Source organism: Falco rusticolus, chromosome 11, assembly GCF_015220075.1.
Source record: "Falco rusticolus isolate bFalRus1 chromosome 11, bFalRus1.pri, whole genome shotgun sequence".
Lineage (NCBI taxonomy): Eukaryota > Metazoa > Chordata > Aves > Falconiformes > Falconidae > Falco > Falco rusticolus.
In genome coordinates this window covers 17,585,667-17,604,962 of record NC_051197.1, presented here as the reverse complement: position 1 = coordinate 17,604,962, position 19,296 = coordinate 17,585,667, and the positions used below count along the sequence as shown (strand labels likewise).

Sequence of the window (19,296 nt, the reverse complement as noted above, 5' to 3'; positions counted from 1 at the left end):
CAGAGGAAAAGACAGGTTTTATACTCCTGAGCATTTGCAAGAATACTGAATGGTGAGGGAGAAAATGGAACTGGATGTACCATTGAAGAAGAATCCTAATCCTGCATAGTCATCCTTGGCTTTCAGTTGGGCAGGATAAACAATCATAGTTTAGATAATGGCTTGTTTGCAGTTCTGTTCCAGTTGTACCTTATGGAAGTATTTGAGTTCTCTTGCTTAGGAGCAGAAAAATGCCTTTGAAAGAGCGATCCTCCTGAGCAATCTTTTGATTTGTTTCTTTAGCAAATTTACCTGAATTTGCCAGATCTGTTGACTGATCTTTTTGATGTTTTCTTAGGAATCTGGATGTTGCCCATGTTATGTTTATAAATGTTGCATGTATATCTCTGTAGTTGTTACATGGCTTCTAAAGGGCCAGTTCAGAGTTAAAACAGCTGTTCTGGCCTTAGATCTGAAGAACAGCATCAGTTAACAGGTTTTGACACTGTAACAGGCAATGGCTCATAGTTTTTGAGTATTTACTTTTGCTAATCTGAACCAGGGAACTGCTTGATCATGAGAGGAAAGTTTGGCCAGGATTGCAGGGAGACACTTTCAAATTAAGAATTTGAAAGGAATTAGAAGATAATCCTTTGCTGAGCATCTGCTCCCTAATAGAACAAAGTGGGGGAGAGAAAAGACACCAAAACAAGGAAACCTAATTTGAGCTGTTTAGTCTCCTGAAACCAAGTGTAGATATGTCTTTAGTCTTCTTTTATTTCTGGCCATTCGTTTTTCTCCTGTGATATTCCTGTAGCTAATTCCATTTCTCCCCCTGAACATCGTGACATCATGATGGTCACAGAGGGAATGGATGGGCACATCTATACTACACTGTGCTGTAGAAAGCAGTACAGCTACAGCAGCATGGAGCTATATACTTACAGGACTGGATTCCCTCCAGAATGTGAGAGAGCTCATTTAAAATTGGCTCCAGGATCTACTGTTCTAGGACAGAAGATAAAACTAGCACACCCTGCTGGGATTAACATGGTTGGTAATCAGGCATTTCTGTAACGTTATCAGCTCAATCTAAAAGTTTCATTGTAGGAACTAGATTTGTGAGTTCAAGCTGGAGAGAGAGACTGGGAAGCTTCATCTCTGAGCTACAACTGTGGCTACTTGGGAAGTGAATTCAGTACACCAAGTTTGATCTGAAATGATTATCCTTGTGCTTACTGCGACTTTTCTGTGTGATGATTTTGCATTAGGTTGTTCACCGTACAGAGAAACATGGCAATTCTTAACTCCTTCTGAAAGGAAATCACTGTATTAGGATGCTACGAGCACAGCACTGGAATGCGCACTCCCAGAAAGTCATTCATTAGCACTGAGCATCCAGAGAAGGAACATGCTCACTGCCTGCTGACAAACTCAGAACATTTGGCAGATTCTGAGGTTTTTTGCAGGTTGGTGTTGTGATGTGGGCTGAGCTTTCAACCTTGCACACAACATTAATAATATGGAAATTGAAAGAGTACATACTCTAAGCAGGGCATGTTCCCAAGTTTGTGCCAAGATCTAAGCCATGCTGTACCTCAGGACTCTGAGCACTGGAGTGCTTATTAATTTTTCCCTGTAATTCTTAATAAAATTGTATTGCAGCATGCAAGCAACAAGGGCCTCTTTGATAATTTACCCTCTGCAAGTTCAAATCCATGTTAGTGAAAGGAACTGTCTGCCTTATATTTCAAAAGTAATGAATTCAAACTCTGTTGGGATTGTAATTTTATTAGGAATTCTGCATATCTTCTCTTGTTATTATTTCTGGGTCAAATGGATCATTATATTGATTGATCAACACTTAATTTGTTATTATCCATAAGTACTCAGCAAATAATGAAAATACCCTGTCACTTTGTTAAAGAATGAATAAAAGAGACAGTATTAGGTTACTTTTTTTAATTAATTTTTTGCATACATGTAGATCAAGCTTGTATATCTCTGGAGCTTTGACTGGCCACTCAAACATCTGGCAGGAAAAGCTAAGTAGTAAAATAATTCCTATATGTGTGTGTGTATATGTAGATATTTTTACCAGTGTTCACTGTAAAAATAGAAAAAATACAGGGCAGTAGGGTTTATGATAATGCTACAAGTTAATGATCTTGAGCACAGCAACAAACTTTTAGTGTTGCCATACTAATCAGGCATTTCTGTAGCCTAATCAGCTCAGTCTAAAAATCAAAAATCATGCAGCTCCATTCTAGGAGCTAGAAGGTCTGTACTTTGTAGCTGGAAAGAGAAGAGACTGGGAATTTATATGTATTTATATTTATATATTTATATTTATTGATTTATGATACTTCCTTTTGTAAAGTTACATCTGGTTCTGGATTTGTTAGGCACATTTTCTCGTAACTTCTACTAACTGACATCCCATACAAAGTAGAAGAGTGAGAAGCACTGAAACATAGAGCATTCAGTACAAGTAATGTACATGTACATATATATTACACCATCAGTTGCAAGTCTTGAGGGAAAGACACTGGACCTTATTTTCAAACATTCTTAGTGCATACAAATTACATTGAGGCTTATAAAAGCTGAAAGAAATCCTGTTTCTGAAAATTGGGACCATTTTTCCCAGCGTGAGTAACCAGCATCTAGCCTTAAGAAAACCTATAAATTAATCCGTCTGTGTCTCAGCTTGCCTAACTAGTGTCTAAAGGAGGAATACTCTTGCCATGATGCAAAGCAGAACTGACAAGAAAAAGATACTCTTTTTTTCTGTCACAGTCATCTTACATGGACCAGCATTAGAGATGTTATTGGTTTATATATTTTATCGATAATGCAGTGTCAGGCATATCAGTACGTTGAACTTATTTTTTCTACTAAGCAGATCTGCAAGTGTGCTGAAATTATACCACAACAGGTTGTTCATGACCAGCAGCACCAATAAATGTAGTGTTTTTGCAGATTGCATGCCAGTGACCTATACATCTGCACCAAAACAACTCACTGTTCCTCTCTGAGTGTATTTCATGATGCGCTTGCACAGGGGACTTACAATTATTTCATATGTCTCATAAATCCTTCCACAGTATCCTTGACCAATTACAGGTGGGCAAGCTAACGTATTGTGGTTGGTGCTGACCTGCCCACAGACTGGCCAGCTGAGAGGCCAATAGTCAACAGAACTGCTACATTCTCAGTTGAAACCTTTCTTTCATGGAAGCACTAATTTGGCTCTTTCTTTACTACCCAGCTGCCAGTTTTCATGAAACTTGTGGCAGACTTTATATCCATACAGTTTCTACAATTTTGCCCCTTCCTTAAAGGAGGTGAACTGACAGATGGACAAAAGAGCAGAGTGCGATGTTGTTTATTTTATCCTTCGAAAACCAGGCTGATGTTGGTATATAAAACTTCAGTCACAAAGTTATGTGACAAACACCACTCACAAAGTTATGAAATACCTTATAAATATGAAATATCTTATAAATATAAAAGATGAAACTCTGATTTATGCCAATAATCTTTTCAAGCACTAATGTTTATCTAATGGATTCAGCTACCAAAAATCGTATGCTACAAAGAGCATTATAATTTGGGATTCACCTGTGCCATTATATCAAAGCTAAAATTATTCCATGAGACTTTGGAACGTTCCATGTTGGTTGATACTATGTGCTTTTAACTAAAAGCTTCGTCTTTCACTTTACATCAACAGAAGTGGAACGATTAATGCTTCAAAATACAAGAGAGGCTTTTGTTCTTGTTTAAATTTTTGTACCTTAGCTTGAAAGGTATCTTGAGCTCCTTTGAAGTTTTCCTTTAATATGCTGCACCCAAACCACTTCTTTATAAGAGCCTCATTTAACTTTTACATTTTGAAGATCTTTCAATGCAAGCCCAAATGTAACAAAAGAAAGTGATAATTGTTGAAACAGGCAGAGTTGTTGAATAGTGTAGACACTGGATCTTATGGAAGCCATATCCTGGAAGCATCTTGTGCAACTTCTGGCTCTTGGTGTATAGCTGGCAGGTAGGTCACATTGCATAGAATTCACTTCATGCTCTAGCTAATGTTTTCTTTAATTATTAATCAAGTTTAGTAGTTCACAGAGACCCCAATTCCACAGAACTTGTGTAGCCCCTTGCAGAGAGCTCCACTTGCTGCCAGTGGCATTCCCTGAGAGGTCTGCTTGTGCGATTCTCAGACACAGGCTTGAATGCCAATTCTCTGTGATGTCAGTGGTTAGACTTCTATAGATTTCACTGGGGACTGGATTGAACTGTATATTTTTTGATAACAGATTGAGTTTTTTCTCTCTGTGTTTGAAAACAGCTACCACCCAGATAATAGTAACAAGAACAACAACTGAAATGCTGATTTGAGATTTCAGTGAAGCTACTTAGGATTACAGGCAGAAGATCAAGACAGTCAACACTGAGAAGTGCAGGATTCTTTGCAGTTAATCCTGATACTGCCCTGGCACTCCCAGTGACTATGTAGTGGTATTCCTGCCCAACAGCCAAATAGACTGTTTAGTAGAGCTTGCAGAAGTTGTGAATATTTTCATACCCCGATTTAATTCCCTTGTGAGTAGTTCCTGAAAGTCACTGTACAGTGTATTTAATTTACTGTATTAGAAATATGCCACTTCAGATTTCTGATGACTGTCTGGCTTTGAGGCTTTGATGCTGTCATCAGACTCTATCATGAGTGAGGAAATGTTGATGTCATACTGTGGTTTATGATCCACAAGCTCATCATGCCTATATTTCTGCTTGATTTTGTGCTTCTACCAGTGTTGTGGGAACTCACACAGCATTTCAGACCTTTGAAAGTCTAATTCTCATGCACTATACTTTTTTTTCTTTCTTTCTGAACTGGGGCAGATGTCCCTTTCTGTAATAATTTAATTAACATTTTGGAATAATGATGCATTAATTAATGCCAGATTAATGCAGACAATGGAAATGCTACAGAATTACACTTTATATCAACACTAATGCAAAATGAGTTCATCCTGGATAATATTTCTTACAGAGAATACAAAAAGAGATAATACTAATTAGGCCATCAATTTAAATTTACCATAATTTCAATCCATGTCACTTATCTGTTCTCTAACATAAAACATTCTGTTCTACCATACACTTTTTGCTGCATTGATGTAAGTATGGCAGCCAGACTGGGAGTCATTTCCTAATGTACATTTTTATAGATGATCGTACACTCCTGTGCTGTAATCCTGGGTTTGGTGCCTGTGTTGTGAAGGATTGAACTTTAAACATCAGTTATAGACTTGATAATGTTCTGACATAGATCTTCTGTGGGTAGAGAAACTTCACTGGCAAAAAAATACCCCCACCAGAGGCACAGTATTTTGTATTGTGCATGGCACGTTATTAGACTGTAGCACACAGTTCAGATTATTCTAATTCTTCCTGGCATGGCCCACATTTGCTGCTGCAAATACAACATCTACAAAGTCATTCCTTTGTGAGCATTATTATTTCAACTGCTTTGTAACAGAATGTGAGACAAATAAAAAATGAAGATTTCTGTTCCCAAGTAGCTTCAGTCTCAGTAGCATATTCCCATTTCTGAGAATACATGGTTTACTTAAGACATGTCTGATCTCACTTGCAGTTTGGTGGATTTTTCTATGACCATCATCTAGGCACTGCTTCTTGTGCAGGCAAGAAAAGAGGAAAAGATAATTCTGAGAAGCAAAGCATGAAAAAAAATAGAGATGATTCAGTTTCAATGAACATCCAACAGAGCTTTGCTTTCCTCTCCATCTCTCCTTCTGACTCTCTGGCATTCTGTGTGGAATCTTCTGGGTCACCAGAATTTCAGGCTTCTTGCTCTTCAGAAAGCTGTGTTGAAGACCAACAGAGAGTCAAGTCACTAGGGACCAGTCAGGCTGACTTGCAAGCACTGATGTTCATTTGGAATTCCCAAGGTGTACAGGGAGTCAGCTGCACTTCAGTCTAAAATATGTAATGAAACAACGTCAGGGACCTGGAAGTCTTTTCTGTACCAGCACACTAGGAATTTGAGAGTTCTTCATCCACTGTGAAGAGCTTTGTTTGAAAATCAAAGGAACATTTTTTATTTTCCAGAATGCAATTTTTCAGAATTTGATGTGTGATGAATTTTAAGATATTTGGGGTTTTTTATTCCAAATACAAGCAACACCTGATTTTGAAATTCCCTGTGAAACAGACTCTGCACAGCTCTAGTTGCTTTCTTCAAACACTGAAACATCCTCCTTTATAGAGTATATATTAATTGTGTGCTTTTATACTAGACATTTGTACCAATTTTATGGTATAAAATTGAATTATTTAGTCCAACAGAGAAAATGCTGATTCCCTTATAGAATGTTTTCACCAACAAAGGGATTTTAAGAAGTGTTGGCCACTCAGCAGATCAGATCAGGAGACAGCAGCCGTGGCAAACTATGGAGTAGTGACCTAGTTAAAAAAAAACAACAACACATAGACAGTTGTGCTTTATGGGAAAATGTTTCAGGCTAGATAATATCTCAGGAAATCCTTTTGCTGGTGCATTGTGTGTCTTCCAGAAAAGGCCATCCTTTTTTATAGACATTCTGAGTGAAATGTATGTCATGTAAAGAACGAACAACTTGTATATACTTAAATGGCATTAGCCCTAAAACAGGAGTTGTGTAGGATTTGTCCATCACAAATCTACATGGTGTTCTGCACCCGAATGAATTTCAGACAATGTACTTTGGCTTTTGCATACTGCTTTCTCTGGAGAGTACCATTCTGGTCTCTACCACATGGGCAAATTGAATTAATGCGATAGCTTTTCTTCTCTACAGAATTTATTTCTAATTTAGAAAAGGTCAGATATGTAAATCTGTGATTTTTTAAATGAAACTACCTCTTTTTTGGGGACAGTTTAATATGACTGGCCATCACTGCCCAGGACTGTTAAAAGAATGTGTAGTTAGGAGTAATGAAGTGAGCGGATTTTTGAAAATAAGAAAAAATAGTTATTTTCCAAGGTGCTATCTATTAGATAGTGAAACAGACTTTTTGGAGAACTACAGTAAGCTGTCATCATTAGTTGGGCTTGTAACTCTGTGCAGAGTAGACAATGTACTAGACAAAGTATGATAACTGCGTAGACTGAACTGATGTTGATCCAAATGTTCTGGAATTAAGAAATCCCAGAAATCTTTTTGATCTCTAATTTCTGTGAGGACTGGCAAAGAAGGGCTTTTGTGGATCAGGACTCAAGCAAGTATAGTAAAACAGTCTTGTATAGTAAAACAGTCTTGCGCCGAGGAAAAATTTGCTCTGTGCCAATCTACACTTTGCTTTCCCATCTCAAGTGCTATTAATCCCTTACTTTCACAAGCAATCAAGTATGTTCAGAAAAACTTTTTTTTTAAAAAAAAGATTATTTTTAGATTTTATATGAAACATCAACTAGAAACTAATTGGATTAAATATTTTAGTATAAAAATAGCACTCTTTTCCAGACTTTTTGTTTAGGTTGCCAGTTTTAAATATGTGTTTTTCTCTGTTTAAGTCTCCATATTGCATTTTTTTCTCATTAAGTTATATGGTCTCAAAATAAAAAACTTTTAATCTTAATGTTTTAGATGATCATAACACTTTATTGCTAAGAATGGTATCATCATAGTGTTGAGAGCAGCTCTGAGGAGGACTTGGGGGTGTTGGTTGACAAGAAGCTCAACATGGACCGGCAATGTCCATGCAGACTGAATCCCGGGCTGCATCAAAAGAAGTGTGCCCAGCAGGTCGAGGGAGGTGATTCTGCCCCTCTACTCCTCCCTCATGACACCCACCTGGAGTACTGCATTCAGTTCCGGGGCCCACAACATAAGGAGGACACGGACCTATTGGAGCAGGTCCAAATGGGGGACACAAAGATGGTCAGGGTGCTGGAGCACCTCTCCTATGAAGACAGGCTGAGAGAATTGGAGTTGTTCAGCCTGGAGAAAAGAAGGCTCCAAGGAGACCTTATAGCAACCTGCCAGTACCTAATGGGGGCCTGCAGGAAAGCTGGAGAGGGACTTTTTAGGGCAGGTAGTGATAGGGCAAGGGGAAATGGCTTTAAACTGAAAGAGGGTAGGTTTAGATTAGATATTAGGAGGAAATTCTTTACTGTGAGGGTGGTGAGGCACTGGAGCAGGTCGCCCAGAGAAGCCGTGGGTGTCCCATCCCTGGCAGTGCTTAAGGCCAGGCTGGAGGGGCTTTGAGCAACCTGGCCTAGTGGAAGGTGCCCCTGCCCATGGCAGGGGAGTTGGAACTAGATGATCTTTAAGGTCTCTTCCAACCCAAACCATTCTATGATTCTGTGATCATGGAGATACAAATAAAATATTTTAGCTGGACAGGTATCTGATGGTGCTGTGTTTCGCTGAAACTACAAATGAATATCTACAGGGGATGGAAATAGGGTTGGATGCCTCCCTTGGAGATGACATCTTTATGGAACATAAAATTCTAAATGTGAAGATGTCAGGGTTAAGTTCAAGTATTTTAGTACCCACATATTTAAGTACCAGGTTTTTTTTCTGGCACATTTCCAGCCTTAAATCAGACATGGAATACTTGTAAGGTGATGGTTGATAGAGGATTTCAACAGCTTTTCAATTTTAACTTTACGTTTAAGGCTTTTGCAGGACATCCTTCTTCTATGACAGCACCAATACATTGGTAACACCTGCCTCTTTCCAGTTGATCACACCTGTTGACACTTATGTGCATTAACAAATCAACTAATAACCTTCTGGTCCTTTTTTTCATGTGCATTAGTACTGGTAGCTCTGTGCGTAGAGAATTATGATATACAATGTATTCCTTGTTTAAATGGATTTTATTGAGTGCCAAACGTATTTCTGGTCATATTGCTTAATGATACCTCTAACTCAGAAAGGGTAATTCTAAGAAAAGAAAGCTTTTTCACAGAGTTATGTAATTTTTGAATAATTCCATTCCCGGGCTGTCCTATGAGTTATATGTATTTAAATTGTGTCCCAGAATAGTAGGACAGTTCATGTTCATATCAACTCTCTGTATTTATGTGTATGAAAGTTAAAAGCCCTAAAAGAGCTGACTTTGAAGGTTCTGTTGATGGCCAGAGAATATGGTACAGTGCTGCATGTTGGAACACAACACAAATAATACCAGGCTAATTCCAGAGGGGGTAATATATCCACAGGGAGTGGAGCAGCATCATAAGAGGTTACTAGCTTGGAGTTTGAAAGCTTAGAGAGCCACAGTCAAGTGATGCTACACCTGAGCAAATATATCCTCCATCGTTAAGGACGGTAATTAATCAGGCTGCAAATGTGGTTGCAACTAGTTTAGAAACCATTGCAGAGATGTTTGTCAAAGCCAAAACAAATATTGGTATCACCAGATTTACATGCTCAAATTTTACTGGTGAAAATTTAAAAAATCACTACTTAGGCACATTCATCAGAGCTATATTATGTAGATTGGCTAATAACTATTGAACATTTGAAAGTTCAAAAGCAATAAGTAAAAACTGTAACAGTTGGAGAATGTTGAATAAATCCAAAGAAATCATGATCAGTTCATGGATATTTAGTAAACAATAGTTGTCTAAGTTGTTTGCTATGCATTGTTTATTCATCTCTAATAAGTATCATACAGTATAAATGGTATTTTTATTTCTGCTCCTAGAATGTGAAAAAATCTGTGGAAGCTAACTGAGGGCTTTGCAAGTGTATCTGAATGGTGGATCAACTGAGGTAAGTTGGAGTTTATGTCCCTGAACATATTGTATGATCAATGGATAAGGCATGGTTTAAATATAGATGGAAAACCACAGGGTATTAAGTATCTAGGAATATTTTACCTTATGGAGTTGAAGTCTACAACTAAACAAAGAGGTAATGTGAAATACAGTGAAAAAAAATATTTGCTGGGTGGTCTCTGCCACATACTGTATCGTCTGGTGGAAAAGGCTGAGAGCCATAAAAAAGATATTGGGACCAAATCTGACATACTGTATACATTAAACATCTTACTATTTACCTTCTGAGAAAAGTTCTTTAAGGAACTCACGGGTTTGTTAACAAAAACTTCATGGCATTATAGGAAGCCCAAATTCTGGGATGAAAATGTGAGCATTAGCCAAACCTTTAGGTGGAACAAATTTTCCAGAGTTACAAAAATATTGGTTTTTTGTGAAGCCAAGGAATGGATACCATATAAGTGGATCTCAGCCCACTTGGATAGCCTTTGAAGAAGCACAAACATTACTTTTTCATTTGTTCTCATTAACAATAGTGAACTGAAAAGAGCTGAATGTAGTGCTGAAAGCCATGGCTGACTAGATTTTGAATCATAAAGAAAATGCAGGGGAAAATGCAAGGGAAAATAGAAAATGAAAGGAAGTCCTATGAAACATATGAAATGTTTTCTTGATTTTTCCTTCTGACATGCCAGGGCCCTTTGGGCACCACCAGGCCCCTGGTCTAGACCCACCGCCGGGGGCTCCCTCCCCTGCCCCTGGGCAGGACCCCAGTCCAGCCTGCAGGGCTGCCAGCCCAGACCAGCCACACCATGGCAGGGCCGGCCCCAGCTCGCGGCGGGGCCTGCCCGTGGGGCCCTTGAGCCGGCCCTAATCACAGGCCCATGTCCCGGCCCAGCCTCGGCCCATCCCTGTCCCCAGGGATATGCCTGGGGCTGGGGCAGCCCCAGGTGGCCCCAACTGGCCCCTCTCCTGGCCGGGGGTGGGGTAGGCCTTGGCTGCCCGGCTCTGCCATGCCATCCGTGGGGCCTCCACTCCCGGCCTCATGGAGGCCTGGGCCTGTGCAGGGCCCCGGTGCTGGACAATAAAGCAGGAGGGCTGCATGTTGTAGCTTTACAGAATATGTCAGACCCGCGGAACGGTGTCTGTTCCTTTCTCATCTCCTTGTGAAACAGCGTAGGCTCAGATCAGGACTTCAAATGCGTGCAGTCACAGCCTTCCCGCAGACGGTGAGAGAAGTACTGCAGAAACATCTCTGCTTCTCCACTAGGACTGATACAGCAGCAAGGTAAGTAAAACATAGACTTCTGCTAATTTCCAAGGGATTTGAGTCAAGCCCTTTAACTATATACATTATGTTCTCCCCTCCTCTCTGCTCGCTTCAATCTCCTCCAAATTACTACTCGCAGCTTAATGAATAAACACTGTAGCCTTAAATGCTGAAGGGAGGCAATGGAGGAAGATTACAGGGTGAATGCAAGGAAGGAGTTCTAATGTGCTGCCTTATTCCTGCTGCTTTATTTTTGATTAATGGAACAATAAACACCAATGAGAACTGCTAGGGATAGCTCAAGAGATGTGGACAGATGCTTGTCTTGTGGCTCTTCAAAGGGCATTTACTACCTTAAATATTCTACAATTATAATTTTGGTTGAGGTTTGGTGGCTCTACTCCATTTGTATGGGTATCCAATTACAACTGAAATATTTGCACTTGACAGCAGTTTTAGACTACATAGTTAAATGAAAAATGAACCAAATGCAATACATACTTCAATAACAATCAGTCTTAAGAGAATTTTTTGAAGAACAACTTCTGACCCACCAGGATTATTAAACATCCCATAGCATTTTTTGTAAGATTAGTCACAGTGTCTTTTCTGAAACTCAATTTATATTATTACATTCTTCCTCCATAAATCACCCTGCAGTATTAACTGAACATAGTATTCTTCCGTCACATACTGTTGTAGAAAGTTAAAAAGCTGTCGTGTTCCACCTCAAAAATGGATCCACTTTCTTAGAATGTAATGCAGTTTTATTATAAGATTTGGAAGTTTTTGTTGTTTTACAATCCAGTACATGTGCAAGAGAATCTGTTGTTTTTTCAGTGCTGGTTGGTTTCCTCATCTGCATCAATGAATATACAAATAGTAAATATTGGTATTTTGCAAGGGCACTAGTTTCCAGAGATTGTCCCCAAGGACTGTCCACAGAAGAAGGAAACCCATAGATTTCCATTTGCATATGTGCCTAAGTGCATGCACCAGCAAAGAATTTTTTAAACTAATTTTTTAAAACCTCTCTTTATTTCACAAGCAATGACTATGTTCTAGCTGAAGGTCCAAAAAACCATGAGTTTTGTATCTTCGCAAGTCTTGCAGGTGATGCAAAAAATGTCACTCCTTCGTTTTACTCTATCAAGCAAGCAGATAATTCTTCTTAAAGTCATCTTTTGACAGAAAGGAGAGCCAGTAGCCCTGCTTCTCTTGATTATTATGTATCTCATTATATATTTGCCAGAATGGGGTTATAAACCTTGTGCTCTGTCCAGATTCAAGTGTGAATAATTACATTCTGCCTACCTAAATTCCCACTGCAGTTTCATTTGGGTACAGTATATTTCTTCATTTCCTGCTCTCGGGCCTGTTCTGGCATCTATTGAAGTTAATGGAAAGTTCTCAAAGACTATGGTGAAGGAAAATTTCCATAAACTATGGTGTAATTCTGTTGTGCTATTAAACAGCTTGAGTTGACATAAGTACAGTCTGTATCTTATTATAAATTGCTTACACTCTTTATCTTTACCAGTTTGGAAAACTCTTCACATCTCATCAACATTATGTGTATATTCAAGACATAATGAATGGTAACTACAGTATTATATATGTATTCTGTTGGAGACATAATATCTGTTAAATTTACAGATACATATGGTTGATTTCAGTGTCACTTAATTTTATGAAGATCTTTCTTTTGACTTCAGTGAGGATGTTTAGGTAATACCTTGAGAGCAGTAGGACATAGTAGCCTTCTGAGGCACAGAAATTCTGTTCTGTGTCTTCTGTGGATGCATGCAGAAAAAAATAGAAATAAACAAGTTGTTCAAAAAATGAATTCAAGTTTTTTGAACCCCAGATCAATACCTCAACTACAATACTCCATGGCACTTCATCAAGGAATGGACACAGTTGCAAATAATTGGCGCTCTATACTTTCTTAGTAAACTTCAGGATTTTTGCAAAATTTATTTTTGCTTTAATAACAGTTCTAGAGGCAGAAAATGCAGATTTTGATCCCTCTCACTTGGCTCTAAGAAGTTCCTTAGAGGAGATAAAGAGAACATGTCTCAGTGAGCAACTCAAAACAAATGCAGACCAAATTGTAAAGTTAATTCAGACCTGAGCTTTCCTAATGTTTTGGGACACTCAGGCCCATCTTTAGCCAGAATAGATTTTATTTAGTATTTTGATAAAGGGTCACTGTCTAATGGGACTAGATGACTCTAGGCTGGAATGTGTTTGGTAGAGTTATTCTGACCTTCTTTTCTGTTGATGATTATGTTTTATAAGTTATTCCATTCACTGTCATTCTTAGGGCTTTTGACCATATTCTCATGAGCCAGGCCCAGGCCAGGGCAGGACAGAGGCCATCTCTTTATTCCTCCAAAGTCCGTGTCATGTACTTTCAACTTTGGACTGAGCTATTGGCATGGAAATTGACAGTTTTCTAAATATACATAATATCTTTTCTTTGGACTTAAAGCCAGGAGTAGGGCTAGTTTAAAAGTCTGTGATGACAGCTTCATACCATTTCTCAGAAGTCAGCAAAGGAATTCTGCAGTGAAGCTAAAGCAGTGGAGAGAATCTCAACAATTTAATTCTGTGATTCTTGTGACAGTGGGAGGTCATTTTAATTCAAGAGCAAAACCAAGAGTCTTGCAGTATCACATACTGCATTTAAAAATCCTCTAAGTCAGAAGTGCGGTACAGGTAAGCAAGCCGGTAAAAACCCTCCTGACAAGAAAGATGGTTTTATTTTATTTAATTTTTAAATGTTTCTGCAGCTTGCTAGTTTCATAACCTAGGGCAAGTTTAATTAAAGTCAATGAAGCAGTTTAAAGTGAAGAAAAAAGCAGCATTAGAAAAAGTGTTGATTGTTTTCTAATTACGCTGTGGACTTCCTCTGTAATGGATTCTTGCCTTTCAGCTCTAGATAAAGCCACTGATGTATGCCAATATAGATGGGAGACCTGGGAAATTCCTTTATAAAATTTACTTACTAGTCACTTCTCTAGATAGCTTAGCACCCTTGCAACATGATCCATGTCATCGCTTTCTGTCAACAGCTGGACAAGGTGGAATTATTTTCTGAAGATTGTAACAACAGAATAGCATATCATGTGGGAAGGTTTTGCACATATAGTCTGAAAACTTTTTGGTTTATGAATCCTTTATTCAGAGAGCAAACCTGTATGATACTATTTTAAGTGTCCAGATTCAGCCTGAGCAGAGGAATACCAGTGAATATGGAGAATAATAGTTGTTGTGAATGCTGATTTGAACCCATGGATGATCTGAATAGGATTTTGTTTTGATGTGGCTGGACAGCTTGCCTACAATACAAATGGCACCCCTCTTACCCTCAGTGTAAGGATTTGCCAGTTGTACATTGCCTCCAGTCATTCCTTCCAAACGTTTCCACAGGCAGTGGCAGTCAGTATTTCTGCCAGCTGATCATCAGCCAGGTTTGTGATCTGACAGTGATTTGCTCTAGTAGAACCATTAATCTCTTCTGGAATGGTGCATAGAATCATTGAGATTGGAAAAAACCCTTGAGATTGAGTCCAACCATAAACCTAACAGTGCAAAGTCCACCACTAAAACATGTCCCTAAGCACCATGTCTACATATCTTTTAAGTACTTCCAGGGATGGTGACTCAACCACTTCCCTGGGTGGCCTGTTCCAGTGTCTGATAACCCTTTTTGTGAACAAATTTTTTCTAATATTTTACCCTCCCTTCTGTTAGATGCAGCATCTCATGCTTTGGCCTTTCTGACACATCCCAGTTCATCTCACCTAACCTGCCAGAGGAAGGTATTAGGAATACAATTTGTGTTGTAGCCATCTCATCCAGAAGTTTACCTTGAGGTTTTATATTTTCAAATCAATCTGCATATCAATAAGTACTCCCACTGAGCTTTTAGGAAAAAGCATGTGCTGTGTTATACCAGCTATGCTGTAAAAGAAAAATCAGATTTTATAGCCTGCTGTAAGTCCCCTTTGTTCAGGACTACATGTTAAATAAAGTATGTATTACAACTTTTGATACACTTACTCCTTTGTTTTATTTTAGACGATTTATTCAGTCTTCAAAATCCTTCCATCAAGATTTTGGCCTGATGACTGTCTAGAGGCCTCCTTAAATTAGAGCAGGTACATTAGGTTCTGCACTTGTGAAATCCTGAATTGTCCCATTGTTCTTCATCACCATTTTAATGGGCGTATTTCTGGTCCTGATGAAGAAAGAGTCTGCTTGGCAAGATGTAGTAAACTAAGCATGAGCTTTGAGTGGGCTTGTTGATAGAGTTCACTAGAGGAATGTAACATTTACAGAGGAATTGAAATGCTCCTAGCAGTGCATTTTTCCTGTGAGAAACTCACTGAATGCTCACAGAATCAAAGGCTACAAACAAAATCTTTTTGCATCTCTAGAGAAGCAATGAATGCATTTCACATTTATTTTGCAAACAATCAACTTAATGATCAGGTTATTTTTGTAGAAATAATAACTTGTTTGTAACTGCGTATTGAAAAACACATCACAAGTCATTTAGGTTGCAAGATCAGGCACTCCCAGTTTAGAGGATGGCCCTAGAATCCTAAGTCAGCCTCCATTAGGTATGTGTTATGATAGCATCCTTCTTTACAAATCACTTACTATTCTTGCCTCATTTTGCACAAGAGCAATGATTTGCAGGGAATAAGGAAGGTGTTGAGTAGTTCTTTTTAACTTCATTACCTAGTCTGTAGTCTTAAGCCTTATTAATTGTCCACTGTGTCAGCTAATGTAATCCAAACCTGCTCTGCATTTGGAATTATTAATGTCTTTTTACTGTTTTCAATGGCATTCTTCATTATAGAATTATCTGAATACTTCCCCAGTGAGTTTTTCTGTATGGGGGAAGACAAGAATATTATCCCCATTTTATAGCTGGTAAAGTGTAAATTTGCTGAGCAGTAGTAAGAAGTCAACATGACTAAAACTCGTCCTGGCACTGTTTTTAAATTTATATCCTCTCAGGGACATTGCATGTCCTTATGTCCCTGTATTTTGTGTAAGGGTAAATAGGAATTTTGCCTTCTTGTCATTCTATCATTCATTATGTGGCCTCTCTGTATTACTCCATCCTTTATTTGGGCAGTTTCTGTCTTTTTAATCTTTGCACACTGGGATTTCCCTTTAGGCCCCCATCATTTTTACTGCTCATATCTAGACATTTCCACTTTAGAGAGAATAAGATCAAAATTCTGTTTAATTGTCCACTATAAAAAAAATAATCTGGAATGTTTTTATCTGAAAGATGTCTTTTTAAAGCAAAATGCATTCCACAAAATGAGTACAACATGGACAGTGTCAGTGCTGACTTACTTGGTCCTGGGACTGAGTAATCCTTTTCAGGGACAATGAATGTGTATGCCATTAGCCAAGTCTGAGAGAGGATGCTGGTTAACATTAATGTGTTGCTGGTGGTTTTATGAAACAAAATTTTGACTGCTGAAAACTAAACTAAGCAAGTTGGGGTTAGTTTGGACAGACCACTGCAGGGTATGAAATGGTCCTTTGCAATGAATGGGGCTTGATTTAAACAGCCATGCACCAGCATGTGGAGTGCATATTCCATATCTAAGCCATTCAGTGGCTTGTATTTATTATTCAGACTGGCATTCACTTATGTGAAAACGCCATGTATTTAGATTGGAAACAGTTTTAAATAATTATCATAATAATAATATATCAACTCCAGCAACAGGCATATTTTATTAAGTAACACAAGATGTAGATTTGGGAGTGCTGCTAACAAGGTGGATCAGTGTGCTCCTGCAGCTTGGGCCAAGTGTACTGTTGATGGCGATTAGAAGATGGTGTTCACAACTGTGAAATCTAAATGCAGGGCCTTAACATTCAGGGCTATCTAGAGAAAGCTAGAATTTTCAATGACGTGCCTTGCTACAATTTTTCTCTGGTGTAATGTTGGTTGCTTGCAGTAACTATTTTTCTTTTCCAAAACAGTACAGATTTGGACACTGAATCATGCTTTGGTGTCCTGTCACTGTGCATCGCTGTGATCGCACGGTGCCTAATGGTGCATGGTCTGAGTGCAACATCACTGTTCCGAAACAGATCAACTACTAAACTGATAGGCAGTATAATGAGAAACTCCTGGCGACAGCAGGTATTTCTATTTTATCTGAGAATAATTCACTGAGTAGATAATTGGTGAATTCCCAGTGGGGAAAAAACTTGATTCTGTCTGAGCATAGGTTACCAAATCTACCACCATAAAATAATTGATTTTGTGATATATCAAGTAGGGACATAGTTGAGACTTGAACTTTTCACTTAGGGCCTCAGGGTGAACTTGAACCAAGCTCCCAAAGGTGAAGAACCAGTGCTTGACATGTGCAGGGTTTTGCACTCTTTACAGCCTCTTTAACTTTCATTTTCCCCTATTAATCTACTTTCACCAAGATCTAGATGTGCACAGAGTCTCATTAAGATGGTTGAGTTGTCATTGGAGATAATCACCAAAGGAATGTGTTATAAAAGGAGAAAAAAAGTATGTCTAGAAAGTCTGAATAATTTTTTTTTATGCTGTTGTTTTAGTGAAGAGGCATTGGATGCTGATAGGAAAGTTACTATAGCTATAGGGCACATTTAATTGCATTTGAGAAACTTCTTTTAATCCTGTAATAACAAAAAATTAAATCAGTGCTGACATTTTTTTGTTGCCAGAAGAAGGTAGTAAAAGGGTAAAGAAATAATTGTTAGTTCTGAGAATATAATTAGCAACTTTAATGCTTTAATCTAAAAAATGCATATTTTGAGCCTGGGTGAATGATTAAAGAAAAGATATTGAAAGCCTTTGAAATTTCTAACTGTTTGTTTTTAATTGTAAATTATGATCACTGTAATTAGCTCATTTAGTACATTTATAATGTAAACAAATATGAATATACGGAACTTCAGTGATATATTTCAGGGCAAATAAGAGCAACATTGTGACCCTGGGCTCTATTTATTAAGCCTTTCTTGTAGCGTTTGGCACTGCTTCATTCTTTCATACCGGGTTTTTTTTCCCCCTTTTTTTTCCGGAAGATAAAAGAAAGCCGTACATAATACTTGCAGGTCTCTGCTAAAGTCTTAATGCATCTGGAACTAGACGGAAGAAAATAGAGATAGAAATCTTGTCCTTTTTGGGCTTCATTTAACCTCACTCTGAAGCTTTCTTAGAGCTAGAGTATTTATCATATTAAAGAATAAATGCTACGTGATTTCTTACACATTAGGTTGTTAATTCTGAGCAATTAGATCAACTGGAAGTCATACTATGTTTCAGGTGGGCTTACCCATTTCCATAGTTAGGTATCTGCTGAAATGCAGTGTGTCGGATACTGGCTGTTCTGTTTCCTGGTGATGCACTTTATGTAGCATCCTGGGACTGGATTTCAGAGATCGGCTCCTTTTCCGATACGTGTGCCGGCCCACACATTGCTCAGTAACACCAACAGGAGCCAGGTGCCTGGCTAAGAATCCCTGCATGCTAATGGAAACACTTAATGAGTAACAGGATGTTTTTCCCCCACCAAGTTCAAAGATTAAAATTTTGGGGTTTAGTCTCACCATTATTTTTATGGAAAAGGCATCTTTTGTTACATTTCCAGAGCTCAGTTATCATGCTGTGACACACTGCATCCAGTTCTGATAAGTCGTGGAAAGTTATGATTAGTTAAGCTCCTTATGAATAGAGAAGGCTTCCCTGAAGGTTGAAACTGGCCTCTAACTTGAGATTTTAAATAATTGTTGAAGTGTTTTGACTAGGCTGCCTTTGTGTACACTGAACAGTTTAAGGTTACTTTTTAATCCAGTGGCGCCTGTTTTATGATGTACACTTGCTGCGGATTGAATGTTGTTCTGTTCATCACTGCCAGCTGTCTCCTTGGGTTCCTGTAGTAACTAAGTTATTTTATCTCAGAGGAATGAATTGTCAGTAACAAGCAAATAATAACTTTTCTGCTGAATTCTCAAGATTTTTTTAAAAAAACCCTCTTCTTCTGTCATACTTCTCCTATAATGTAAAATGTATTGTGAGGGTTAGTTGCTCTATTCTTGCGCTGTGAGCCTTCAGGAGTCAAAATGTTTATAGCATGAAACAAAGGTAGAAGAGGTACATATTGCAGCAGTGTATTCACCATATTCTGTGGATATTTTTTAGCTGAAGGACGTAAGC

General features: G+C 38.4%; 1 long non-coding RNA gene across 6 annotated transcripts in view; it reads left to right on the top strand.

Annotated features, from left to right (window-relative positions):
• Positions 1 to 19,296, top strand: part of LOC119155250 — a 435,215-nt gene that overhangs the window by 139,590 nt on the left and 276,329 nt on the right. For all 6 annotated transcript variants that reach the window (XR_005106649.1, XR_005106652.1, XR_005106650.1 and 3 more), the window contains 2 exons: positions 9,712 to 9,779; positions 10,960 to 11,072. This is a non-coding gene — a long non-coding RNA (uncharacterized LOC119155250). The remainder of the gene's footprint in view (positions 1 to 9,711; positions 9,780 to 10,959; positions 11,073 to 19,296) is intronic.